Below are 14,080 nucleotides of genomic sequence, written 5' to 3' on the forward strand. Positions count from 1 at the left end.
ATATTTGTATTCTAGAATTCAAGATCTTTAATTACTAAACAGCAGATTCATTGATAATTAACTTCACTACCTTACTCTATCGAGGAAGAAACAATTGAAGTTATTTTTGTAAATGTATGTAGCTAATGACAGAACTTGACTCAGGGATATTGTATGTCATCAGTAGATACGCTAATTCTAAGACCTTTTGGAACTAAATTTCAATCCCGATTTTTGTCTATTACCAATGCATGAAATCATCTCAAACTTCAAAATATACTAACTTTCCCTTTGCAATACAATTGCAATGACTTCACCTAATCTTTCCGACTGCACTTCATCATGGTGCATGTGATGTCTCGAAACTCCACAGGTAACAAATAAATGTGTCTTAGAAGTGAGTTTAAGCCTGCTTTAAATAATTTTGAGTTGAGGTAAAGGAAACTATAGCTGTGCCAGAGGATGTATGTCAGTATGCTGGTGTGAGGCATACTCCTGTGGTCACGCCTAAGGCCCAGGTACTTACTACCTACTAGTGTTCAGCACTGCTTCTTTTTACAGACCCCTCCAAAAGCCTACTGTGTTGACATCAAGAATGCTTGTTCAGGCTGTTATTTGACATTCAAGCTTTTAGTAATGGTGAGTATGGGTGCAGTATAAGAACATAGAAATATGTGACACTGGGTGACAGACATTAAGTCACCCTGACATAAATCCCCTCTGTTCCCATTGTGACATAATCCTCCCCATTGCCCTTTTCACTTCTACTAGTTACTTCTCCTCCTATCCCATGCAAGTACATGCTGACATATTTAAAGCACTGTTCTACCGCATATGCAGAAATTAATGAAACACTTCTTCAGAGCACTTGCGAATTTCAGTTGGCTTTCCAAAGGTTGAACACTACATATTAGCAAATGGTACTTATGTATGTCAGCTGCAGAACAGGAGCTGACCGTCCCAAAGAACTGACTTTCTTTTTATTTCGGTCTGAATTTCAGTGAAATTACAGGAGCATCAACTCATCAAAGTGAATGCATTTGCGTTGAAAATCATACTTAAGCTATCCTTTCCATGCAACATAAGTTAATAATGGTATCAATTAAAATATTTAATCCCACTCAATGTTTTAACGACAATCATATTTGCATTTTCCTCATTTTGCTGAAAAATTCATGACATCTAAAAATGTCTGCACAGCAAAGAATAACTTATTTTTGCTGTATTTTTTATTGTTCTAAAAACAAAATTAAAATTTGAACCCATGAAATAGTGAGATGACTGCATAGAAATCCATTCTGTTATTTTCTTCTTTTAGTAGTCTTGGCTTGAGAAAAATAGCCTGATAATTTAATTTAATTTCAATATAATAAGAAATTCCAAATGCTAAAGCCTAATTGGGCTTCTTGTTTCATGCTGTTAGGTCATATCAGGCTGTGCTGCACTGTTTGGAGAGACTCTTGAAGAACAGTGTCGTGACATGTTAACTTCCCTCAGAAAGCAGCCAGAACTCAGTAACTGTTGTGACACTAGGTGGCATTCCTGCGCAATCAAGGAGGGAATGACTATGGCAGTTGCTGCTCTTTTCCTTTTCAGACCTGCTATAAAACCAGAAATGCACTCATCACAGCTGGGAACAGTTAATTATAGAAGTTCACTGAGGAGATCATGATAGCAAGCTACCTCTTTTATTAGTATTTACATTTTTCTCTTGTAAGAGTTGTAATGCTGATCATGCTACCGTCTCCAAAGTTGAAATGTGGATGCCTGCTACATGAGTTTCTCTTTCACACTTTTATACATGATGCTTTAAAGCAAGTATTTATTTCTGTTTGCACTAAGAGAACACACACTTACTTAACTTCTTTGTGAAACAGAGACGGATATGACTTTCCAGAAAAAAAAGAGTTATAATATAAATAAATATTTATAACAAGTAGTGCTAAAAAAGAGAACACTTTTAGAATTTCAAACACTATATTCTATATATGTAAAATCTGCCTCTGTGAATGTCAAAACTGACACAGTCTAATGCCTCTTTTATTATTCAATGGTGTACTTTGGGGTTAAAACCAAAAATTTAATGCAATTGTAGTTTTCAAATTATGTGTTACTGTGTAAATATTTACTATTCAGTATTATTTAGAGACTATTGATAAAGTGGGAGTGGGTGTATCAATAACTCTTTTTTATTATTTTTATTTATTTTACATACTAATTACAGTTTCCTTTCCTTCCTGTCTTCCTTTTCTTTCCCCCTCCTCCCATTTGTCCTCCGCATCTACTCCTCCTTTAGTTCAGAAAGGGGCAGGACTCCCATGGGATATTACATTGAGGTACGACCAAGCTCCACTCCATACATCAAGGCTGGTCTTGGCATCCCTGCATGGGGAATAGGTTCCAAAAGCCAGTTCATGCACCAGGGACAGGTCCTGATCCTACTGCTAAGGCCTCAAAAACGGACCATGCTACGCAACTGTTACCCACATGCTAGCTCCCTAGCTTTTGGTTCAGAGTTAGTGAGCTCCCAGTTCCCACAATCTCAGGTCAGCTGACTCTGTGGGATTCCCTGTCATGATCTTGACTGACCTGACCAATACAATCAATGCCTTCTCTCTCCAGTCAACTGTACTCCCAGAACTCAGCCTAGAGTTTGCCTGTGGATCTCTGCATCTGCCTCCATCAGTTACTGAATGAATGCTCTCTGTTGACAATTAGGGTAGTCACAGATGTGATTACAGGAGAAAGTCAGTCAGGTAGGCACCCTCTCCACTACTGCTAGGCGTCTTAGCTTGGGTCATCCTTGTGGATTTCTGGGAGTTTCCCTGGCACCAGATTTCTCCTCAACACCAAAATAGCCCACTCTACCATGATGTCTCTTGTATTATTCTCTTACTCAGTTCAGGCCCCAACTTTAGCAACTCCATGTTCCCATTCCCCTTTCCCACCCCTCTCTAGTTTACCAAGAAGAAATCTCATGTAATTCCCCTTCCCAGGGAAATCCATCCCAGATCTTGAGGTTCTTTTCCTCTATTCTGTTTACTTGTCCAACCTTGATATGAGCACCTTTACCTTGTTTTGTTTATTATAATGTTTGGTGTTCTTTGGCTGTAATCTCTTAAGAGGAAAAGAGGGGGAGTGGATCAGAGAGATAGAGGAGGTAGGGGAGAGTTAGGAGGAAATATTATGGGTGAGATATGTTGTATAAGAATCTGTTTTCAATTAAAAATAAAATTAATTTATATTAAATGAAGTAATTTTATTTTTAAAATTAAAACAGCTGTTTTATACTGTCAAACACACATTTCATGACTTACTCTAAGTTCATATTTAATATATAAGATAAATATTTGACTACAATTTCTAAAAGAAATATATTTGTTACATATATGCCTAGTAAGTAATTTTCCAATAACAGATTTACAGGGTTTACTGAGACAGGCAGGAAGAAGAGGTAGAGAATTTGTTATTACTGATGCATGTGGTTAGCTTGAGTAGTTACAGATTCTCTTTTAGTATTTTAAAGTATTGGACCATCAATCATTTAAAGACTTTGAAAAAACAAGTGTCACTTAGTATGAGTCTACATGACAGAAAACTAATTTAATGACTCAAAGTTGCATTCTCTATCATGTCAGGACTGTGCTGCTCAAAGTCCATTATGAGTCTTGCATGACCTGACATAAAATCCAATACAATACTTGCCCCAGGGTATTCAGTTATAAGGTGCAAGGAATATTTTTTCTTGGTTAAGTGACAAGGAAGGAAGATTGGCAGGTAATTTGCTTTTGATGACCTCTAAATCTTCCCAATTATTCATTCTGTTTTAGACTTTCAAGTGATGATGAAGTAGACCACAAAATCGCAAATAAATGAATAGTTTTGGGGTATTTATACGTGTACTTAATTTAGGAAAAAAGACACTTTTTAACACAACAGTATAAAGGAAATCAGTAGTAGTGAAAGAATCAGTTGTGCTTGTTTAGTTTACTTCAACTAAAAAAGTTTCATAGGTATATATATATATAAATACCAGATTTTCAGCATTTGTTTTAGTTAATTTTATTCTGTGGAAAGCAATGGTGCAAATGAAAATATAATTTCTAATTGAAGTTACTTCTGAATTTTGAAGCATCCTTGCAGAATCACTTTCCTGTAAACAATGACCATTTTCTAATATTTGTAGTAATGATAAATGTGAAATGTGTGCACTTCTTTGACACGTGTTGTACTGAATCAATCACATATTTGTTAGGTGACTCTGTTGCTGAAATTCTTCTTATGATGACATCATTTGATAGTAAGTAACATGACCTTAAAGGCGGTCCACACAAAGTCATTCTTTATGCTCCTAGCAGGTCTCATTTCCATGTGAAAAAAGCTAATTGATTTTCTGGTTAGAGAGGAAGTCTTAGATAAAACAGCTAACTCTATGTGCATGGAAACACTTTAACAAATATTCGTTTTTCTTTTAAAATACACACATAATATATATGTATATATATGCGAATATATGTATATATAAACATACATATACATATGTATGACCACACATATAGATATAGATGGATATATATATACTCCTAAAGCTCATATTGTTCTAGTCAAGACTACATACAAACAAATCTTATTAATTTTCTGTAAGTTACTGCTCAGTGAAATGAAATTGCCATTTGTTTGCAGCAAGGAACACCCCCAATAGGACATATAAATCAGTATTATTGACATTTGGAAAAGACACATTGCCTACATGACTGGTAGTGACTAGGGGAATAAATGACCATTTTAGTAGTTTTCACAGCAATTGGAAGAGTAAATGAGGATGTTTTTGAAAATTGCTGATGGAAAGTCGTCATAATGGAAGTCAATGTTATATAAACAGCATTTACTTTCCTGATTTCATCATGTTGAAATGGAATTAAACTTGGATGAAAAGTTATATCTTTTGGCAGGAAAGTGCTGAAATCATATGAAAGAATCAGACAGAGTTTTCAGTGGGTACTAGCAGGTAGCAGAAAAAGTTTAGTTGCCATCATTCTGAGTTTCAAGATGTAAAACAGTGAATCCTTGCATGAATTTGTGCTGCTCTGTCAGGGTACATTGTATTGCGTTCTGAGTCATCAGTAAAGAGCAGAAACTTACACTGCACTGAAATTCTGACATGCCAATCAACAGAAAACATCTGCCAAACTACCTCATGTATATCTAACATGTGACTATATCTGAATCTCATGGATTTGTTTGAATATGTATAGATTCCAAAGAATATAATATTTTAAGCAGAAAAATAAAGTATTATGTGAGACATACATCAAAATATATTAGGATTCCACTTTTAGACAAGTAAATTGCATGTTGTAACCAAAGACATATTAGCTTAGAGAGATAAATGCCTACATTTAAACAGTATTAAATGTCAGGGAGATAAATGTTGAAGTGAGAAATCATTTGAAATTTTAAGTAGAAGATCAATCAAAATATGTTTATTTCTCTAGAAGCTGAATTCATAATGAAGGGAATGTTAAAGAATCTTGAGTCAAAGAAAACAGGAAAGAGGTAATTTAACCTTAGCTTTCAGCTTGCCTTTCAAAGATGATGCAAAGTAAATGTCTTTGTAAAAAGAAAAGTTCAATCAACTGTATTAAATGAAGAGAAGGAGGTGATAACATCACTGAATCAGTAATTTGTGATTTTTGTTTATAATACATGTAATTACACACACATATGGGCACATACACAGCAGAGAGATAGACAGAGAGACAGAGACAGACAGACAGAGGGCGAGTAATTTGCATTCGTCTCTGAGCAAGGAACCTTCTGGTTTTAGTTGAAAGAGAAGTGATGATACTTAAATAGCTCTCGCCTTTAGCAAATTGGGTAAAAGAGCAAGACATAAGAAATAATCATACTCAGACATCAGTCAGATTTACTGCACTGTGATGCCCAAAAAAGAGAACCCTCTGAAGTTAGGAAGAGAAAACTGACTGTTATATATTTCTAAATTGCTAAAGGTAAATGCTTGGGGAGCAAGGAGAAGAAATATTGGATCTACTGTCCAATAGAACGTATTAATGCAGAAAACAATTTTCCAAAACTTCCCTAGGAATATCTCTTTAATCCATTGCTGAAGAGTCATACTCAGGTTGACACCTCAAAGCTGTATGAAGAACAACTATTAATAAATGGAATTCTTCATAGCAGTTCAGAACTAAGTAATTGTTGCAACTAATAACAATAAAGAAAAAGACAAAATCTAAATTTTCAGTTAAGGATTTGTCTCAGCATAGGGACAATATACATCATTGCTCAGAAATACTACTAAAAGACACCCAAACACAAGACTACATTTGGTTCTATATAACTTTCATGTGATGCAAAGGTAGAAATTAGACCCACCTAAAGGAAGTCAATAACATCCAAAAGAACCAACCCAAATTCCTTAATGTGATAAGTACATATCATCAAACAATAAATGTTGCAGCATGTAGCACACATATAAATAAATATATCAATAAGAAAAGTGGACAGAGATGATACAATTAATAGTAACAAGCTTTCAAACAACAATTATAATTGTGTGTCATGGTTGGAAAGAAAAACATAAGCATACAGGTAAGTGAATAAACAAACTATACAAATCAACAACATATGTATGAGATTAATTTAATGGTTTATTAGGAAATAATGATGATGATATCAATGAACAAAGGGCAATTTCATGTCACCTCTGAAGAAAGCATTTTTAGTGCATGTATTAACAGCATGTGGTAACATTCCAAAAAGAATAGGTTAGCTATAAGAAAAAAATAGGTGAGATAAAACGTAAAAGTAAAGAGTAAAAATATTCTCAAAAATGTAAGAATTAGCTTTAATTCATAACTTTACAGAACCTAAAATCACCCTGGAATCAGTGGAGGATTGTTCTTATAGTGTTGGGCTAAGTGGACAGAACTAGACAAGTTAGTTGATATGGGAAAAGCCAGCCGCTGGTGGGTAGCGCCATTCCCTAAGCAGAGGATACTAAATTGTACAAAACTGGAGAAACTGAAGTGAGCATGAACATGCAAGAAACAAGTAAGCAGCCAGAATTCATGCGTTTATTTCTCTGTGCTCTTGACGGTGGTAGTGGTGTGACTTACTTCAAGTTCCTGCCTTAAGTTCCTCTCACCAATGGACTGTCACCTGGAATTGTAAGCAGAATAAGCTCTTTATTCCATGAATCGTTTCAGGGCATTTTATCACAGTAACAGAAATGAATCTAAGGTTTTTGCAACCGAATAATTGACAATTTCAATATAGATGACTTCAGGAAAAGCAAAAAAATCTTTGAATGGAGAGATAGCTCAGTCCTTAAGAACTCAGCCTGCTTCTTCTGTGGACAAACATTGAATTCCAGAGTAGATATGGTGATTACATAAATATAGTTCCATAAGATCTGAAGCCTTTTTCTTGCCTTGGTGGGCATTGCACACAAATGGTACATAGACATACATTCAAGGAAAACAAGCCTTCCTTTAAAAAGAATAAAATGAATAAAACTTTAAAAAGCTAAATCTTAGCTACCAATATCAGAAAACGACTGGTTTCAATGAAAAATCCAATGAACATGTAGGAAGTTACAGGACTATTACGAATATTTTATGCTGACACAAATGGATTGCTTAATGTGTCCTTTACAACTCACAATTTAATACAGTTGTGCAAAGAAATTAAAAAATAAGTTTTATTTGGCTTAAAATGTATCAATAATCAGGTCCTGAACAATTGGAGGTTTGTGCCAGGAGATTATTAAAATTACAGTCATTGTCAGTTACCTAATGAGATTGATTCAGACTAGATAGCATGCCATTTTGTTTGAAGTCACACACTGAAGTCATTTCAAGTATACAGATTGATAAATATATACCTCTAAAATAATAGCAATCAAGAAAGTAAGTCATTTCTATACTCCCAAAGTCTTCTCCCATGTCTGAAATTGCCAAAAGCTGCTGTCCACAGACAAACATCATTCTGTTCTTGGAAGGCAGAGAGGGAGATAAATATAGAACAAGAAATCAGGAGTCTCAAATAACAGTAAGGATATTTGTAGAGTGAAGACTTTTCCTTGACAGCCACTTTTGTTTATCCCCACCAGTCACCTGGGCTCTGCCACTTTGTAGTCCCCAAATAACACGCTGTATTAATTATGAATCTGTTGGCTTTGCTTGATTTATATTGGTTCGCTATGACTTAAGTATTTACCCCATAATTGTTAATCTAAGTATTTCTCTTACCGGAGAATAGTTCCAAACTTCTTACCCCTGTCACAGCTACATCTTGACTCCCTGTGTTTCTCCTACCCAGAGTCCTCCTGGACTCCTAGTCCCACCTATCTTGCTTCCCTATTGGCCAACAGTGCTTTATTGACATATACACAGGACTTCCCCATCATCTCCTCTTTTCTGTCTAAACAAAAAGAAAGGTCTTTAGTTTAACATAGTCAAATTATATATAACAGAACAGTTATGAAGTAAGAACATATTTACAATATTTTATTTATAAACAATCAGCAAGATTTAAAGAAAATATCATCTATCCCATCCTTGTGCATCCAAAGTTCTATATGTAGCTTATCTTTTATCATAACTAATGAAAACTATAATTATAACTATCTGCCTTAAACTCCATCAAGGTCCACAGAAGGAAAAATTCATAAACACTAGAATTGACAGAGACATCTTGCTTCCTGGGCAGTCACCTGAAGTTCCTCTGTAATGTTGGGGCATCCATCTTCAGCCCATAGGCCACAGTGTGTCTGGAATACTTCTCAGCAAAGCAGGAAATTTCAAAGTGTCCATCTGCATCAACAATCTGTCAGTCAGTTTTCTGTGTCCTGCAGAAAGTCTCATAGACTCTTCAATGAAGCAGGAACCCTGAAGACTGTTTGAGTTCAGCAGTCACTTTCCTGTGGTACCGGCATGCCCAGTTTATACAGCAACAGTCAAGCAGTCTAGGCAAGAAAATTTTCTTGTCCAAATGGCTAATCTTGCCATGTTGAAAGCAAACTCCATAATGAATTTCTTCGATGCCCATCTTCCTCTCAGACGTAATTGGTGCTGCCAGGAGCAGACATTTCTCATTGTCAAGAAAAACCCTAAACCATTTTAAATACCATTTTCTGAAGGTCTTTGAAAGGATTGAAGACTGCCTATCTATCTCAAATATATTTCTGTATATCTATAAAACCTAATTTACCTAACTATAAGTTCTGACTATTATAAGTAACTATCTATAGTCTGTATTTAATTATGCATTATTTTTAAGAGATCAGTAAAAGCACAATACTTAATCAAGAAGAGAAACATATACATCACAAATTGACCTTGAATTTGTATCATTAAATGAAAAGCCATACCAATACAAAGTACTCATTTCCATACCATAATTACCTTTTTCAATTAAAAAGAGATTGGTTGTGATCATTAACCAATTATATACAACCCTGTTCAAATGAAAACAAAGATTTATAAACAATATGGGGATTTGGATGCCGCTCATTCCAAACTGCTTCGTGCTGGAAGGGTATCAAGACAAAACTCAGAAACCTGTATAAGTCCTTAGTTTCAGGGTCTGTAATGCTCCATCATCTTAGCTGTTTTAGATGTTGAATCACTTGGGCCATTGCTTCTGGGTGTCTTGGTTCATCAAACCACAGAAGCCTGGAAGGAATCCTCAGCTTTTCATTTTCTGTTGAAACATAAACAAAAACTCTTTTCCAAATAACATATCCTTATACTTAAATATTGATGTCAAGGCATTTTCAAGAGACATAAGTTGAATTAATTCAGCAGCATTTATAATCAAGTGTACTTTAGTAGTTGTTCCTTCCCTAGCAATTAAAAAACTGAAAAACACAATAGTATACAGTATCCAGACTCTCTGTGTATTTTCCATCTTTATGTGGTTTATTTATTTATCTATTATTATTACTCTATTTCTTTTACTTTTATTTTTTTTCTCTGAGACAGGCTTTCTCTTTGGAAATCCACCTGCCTCTGCTTCTAGAGCGAGTGCCACCACAGCCAGCTTCTCTATTTATTTACCACTATGCTCTTTCTTTGTGTCTCTCAATCTTATGTATAGTTTTAAACACACTTTAAACCTTTAGAGGTTTTTCTTCATCCAAGTCTGACTTTACTGTAAATCTTTATGTTTTTCTGGCCACGTGTCTTATCTGTTAAAACCGCAGCTGTTTAAACTGCAGTTTTTCCAAGATGGCAGGTATAAGAGTGACTCCAGCTCACTAAGTCTATGTTGACATCCAGCAAAAGATGCTGGCTTAGAGATGTGGTCACTATCATTTCCAGCTGTACGTACACACCTTTTAATTGTTAGCAGAGCCTCTTAAAAGAACCTTGTTTGATTTTTTTTTATTTTTGTATGCTGAGTCAGGAAGACTCCCTTAAGTGAGCCGCATGAGTCTCTGCTTGTCGCTAGCAAAACAGAGCCCACCTGAGAAAATGCTGCCACCAAGAACCCATGCTTTTCTCTGTTCTTTGATTTCTAAAATTCCTTTAAAGCTTTTGTCGTTCTACATTGAAATTCATGATCTCACTCCTGACCACCATTTGTAGAGTGAAGACTTTTCCTTGAGAGCCCCTTTGGTTTTTCCCTACCAGTCGCCCGGGCTCTGCTGTGTTGTAGTCCCCAAGTAACACACAAGATGCTGTATTAATTATGAAGCTGTTGGCCTTGCTTGTTTTATACTGGCTAGCTATGACTTAAGTATTTAACCCATAATTGTTAATCTAAGTATTTCTCTTACTGGAGAATAGTTCCAAACTTCTTACCCCTATGTTTCTCCTACCCAGAGTCCTCCTGGACTCCTAGTCCCACCTATCTTGCTTCCCTATTGGCCAACAGTGCTTTATTGACATATACACAGGAATTCCCCATCAGATGTCTGAAAAATAATAAGGAATAGTACCACTAGCTATCTGTCTAAAAAAAACCAAACCCTAGAATACACCTAATCTTTGTGTATATGTAGTTTAAATAAAAATTTTCCATCTGGTTTTGTAATGCTCCCTCTAAGAGCCAAAGGGCACCAAAAAATAAATAAAAAACTAAACCAAAATAAAACACTCTTAAACAAAACATTACACCAAGAGAGTTAGTTTATGCCACTCTTATATTCTTGAGTTTTGGACAGGTCACTGTAGCACAGTTGGTTTATCAGGAAGCACACTCATAATAAGACTGACTCTCCCTTAAAGCAGCTATTAGTTGCTAATACCCCTCAAGTACTCAGCTAGATGGGATTACACACTCACAGCACTACTCCGTGTTGTGATTATCTATTGTTTGAGTTTCTGCCGATCTCTATCTGTTGTTATAATCACTGGCAGTTTATTGAGTAACTTTGAAATGTCCAGGAAAACCCTGTTTCCTTGTAGTTATCCACAACCTGTGTCTCCTATAATATTTCTACTCTCTCTTTCACAATGGTTCCAGAACACTGTGTGAATAGGGTGTGAGATATATATATATATATATATATATATTATATATAAAAAATATATACATATATGACCTACTTGAGGCCCAGCATTCCACAGTGCTTTTATTCTCTGCACCTTGACCTGTAGCTGTTTTTATTCTATTTAATGAAAAATAGACAATGAAAAGGCTTTGCTGATGATGGTTAAGAGCTGCACTAATCTATGTATATACTGACAACTAATTAGAAGTCAGTTTAATGCTATGCCTATTTAGCAAGAAAATGATAGTAAGTTCTCCTTTCTACTTCCTTGCTAATGTTCTTTGCCACTTTTTTATTTAATTTGAGATAACAAGAATGTATATTGTCTAAAAGGGAGGACACATATCCAAGCCACTTATAGTCTTATCTTGTAGGTGTGAGCTCCACAAAACTCTGTATGCCCATAAGGGCAGAGATAAGGAAATTAACACAGGCGAAAGAAAAAGGAAGCTCTTTATGGAAGCTTGCCACTCTTCTGATTCCCAGTTTGTGTAATTCTTTCTTTCCTTCTCTGGTAGCCTAGCATCTAATATCTTAGCGTCTGATGTTTCAGACGGTGACTCTTCTGAAGATTGAAATGTTGTGAACATGTCATCTCTGAGGTCTTGGTTATTCTGCATTCAACATCAAATGGGGTTATGCTGGCACTGAGTATGTTGTATAGTCTACTGACGTCTCACCACAATGGAGTAGGCTGGGGCCCACTTGAAGGGTGGAGCCAAGAAGGTCATCATTTCCGCACCTTCTGCCGATGCCCCCATGTTGGTGATGGGTGTGAACCATGACAAGTATGACAACTCCCTTAAGATTGTCAGCAAAGTATCCTGCACCACCAACTGTTTAGTCCCCCTGGCCAAGGTCATACATCACAACTTTGGCATTGTGGAAGGACTTATGACCACAGTCCGTGCCATCACGGCCACCTAGAAGAGTGTGGATGGCCCCTCCAGGAAGCTGTGGTGTGATGGCCGTGGGGCTGCCCAGAATATCATCCCTGTATCCACTGTTGCTGCCAAGGCTGTGGGCAAGGTCATCCCAGAGCTGAACGGGAAGCTCAATGGCATAGCTTTCCATGTTTCTACCCGCAATGTGTCTGTCGTGGATTTGACTTGCCGCCTGGAGAAAGCTGCCAAGTATGAAAACATCAAGATGGTGGTGAAGCAGGCATCCGAGGGACCACAGAAGGGCATCCTGGGCTACACCAAGGACCAGGTTGTCTCCTGCGACCCAAGAAGACGAGAGCCCTACGCCACCGGGCTCACCAAACACGAGGGGGCTGGAGAGATGGCTGAGAGGTTAAGAGCACTGGTTGCTCTTCCAGAGGTTCTGAGTTCAATTCCCATCAACCAGATTATCTAATAATAAGATGCTTTGTCCTCCAAAGGTCCGATTTTCTCTCAATATCTTAGACAGGTTATGGGCATCTTGGGAATCTGAGAGGGTATTAGAATATAGAACACAATAGCAAGAAGTTCAGTTTCTGTATGACAAAGTCCATGAAATAAAAAAACACATTTAAATGGAGAAAGGCATAAGCATATCAGAACATGAAATCATACAGTAGGATTTGAATATGAATAGAGGGAAAAGAGAATAAAATGTTAGAACTCAACTTACACTTTTCAATAATAACTTTAAAAATTAATGATCTCAAGTACCTAGTAAAATGACACACGTTAGCTAAATTAAGAAACAAAATCTTTTAGTTGCATGGCAGGAACTCATTTTACTTTCAGAGATATGAATCACCTCATAGTTAAAGAATGCCCGAAATATCCAAGCAAATGAGAGGTACAAGAAGTAGGTGCCACTCAATAATAGACAATAGATTTCAAATAATAATTAATTGAATTAGAAGAAGGACATTTCATTCTAACCACAGCAACAATTATCCAAGAAGACATCACAATCTTAAACATGCATGCATATGTAAGGAACAATCTGCCTTACCCAACTTCGTACTATTAGACTGAAACACACAATTTAACTCTAAGTCAGGATCAGTGGGTGATTTCATTAGTCCACTTCCTATAATACACAGATCACCTGGAGAAGAAGAAATAGAAAGCAATGTAAGTTGCTGAATTTTTTTTTGTACTTAACTATTGTTGTGATAGACTACAAACACATCATTGTTCAATAACAGGATGACAAAAACTAATGGAATTTGCTATATAAATTAATAGTCTCTTAGAAATCTTAGTATACAAAATAAGAAGAGAAATATTAACTATCTTTGAACAGTAAGTTGTTGATATTATTGTTGTTTAAAGATGCCTCTGGTTAGGGTTGGGGAGATGGGTGAGCAGAACAAGCAAGACGACCTGAATTCAGATCCCAACAACTCTTAAATCCCAGCTGGTGGGCAGAGACACTGGAGTTGACACTGCAACAATGGCAGCACCCTGTCTGGTACTTTCAGTGTGTTAAAGGGTTGAAGTAGAGAGTGATGTAATAGCGCCTCTGCGCATATGCACATAGCTGCATATGCCATACACTTACTGCGTATAAACTAAAAGAAGTTTGAATTGGCCATCTTCATATTTCACATTGTTTAAAACATGATAGAATAGAACAAAG

At 36.3% G+C, this 14,080-nt stretch overlaps 1 pseudogene; it reads left to right on the forward strand.

The window, feature by feature from the left end:
* The first annotated feature begins 7,034 nt into the window (after positions 1 to 7,034).
* Positions 7,035 to 13,851, forward strand: LOC121144354 (annotated as a pseudogene).
* Positions 13,852 to 14,080: the final 229 nt, after the last annotated feature.

Source organism: Mesocricetus auratus, unplaced genomic scaffold, assembly GCF_017639785.1.
Source record: "Mesocricetus auratus isolate SY011 unplaced genomic scaffold, BCM_Maur_2.0 Super-Scaffold_100015, whole genome shotgun sequence".
Classification (NCBI taxonomy): domain Eukaryota; kingdom Metazoa; phylum Chordata; class Mammalia; order Rodentia; family Cricetidae; genus Mesocricetus; species Mesocricetus auratus.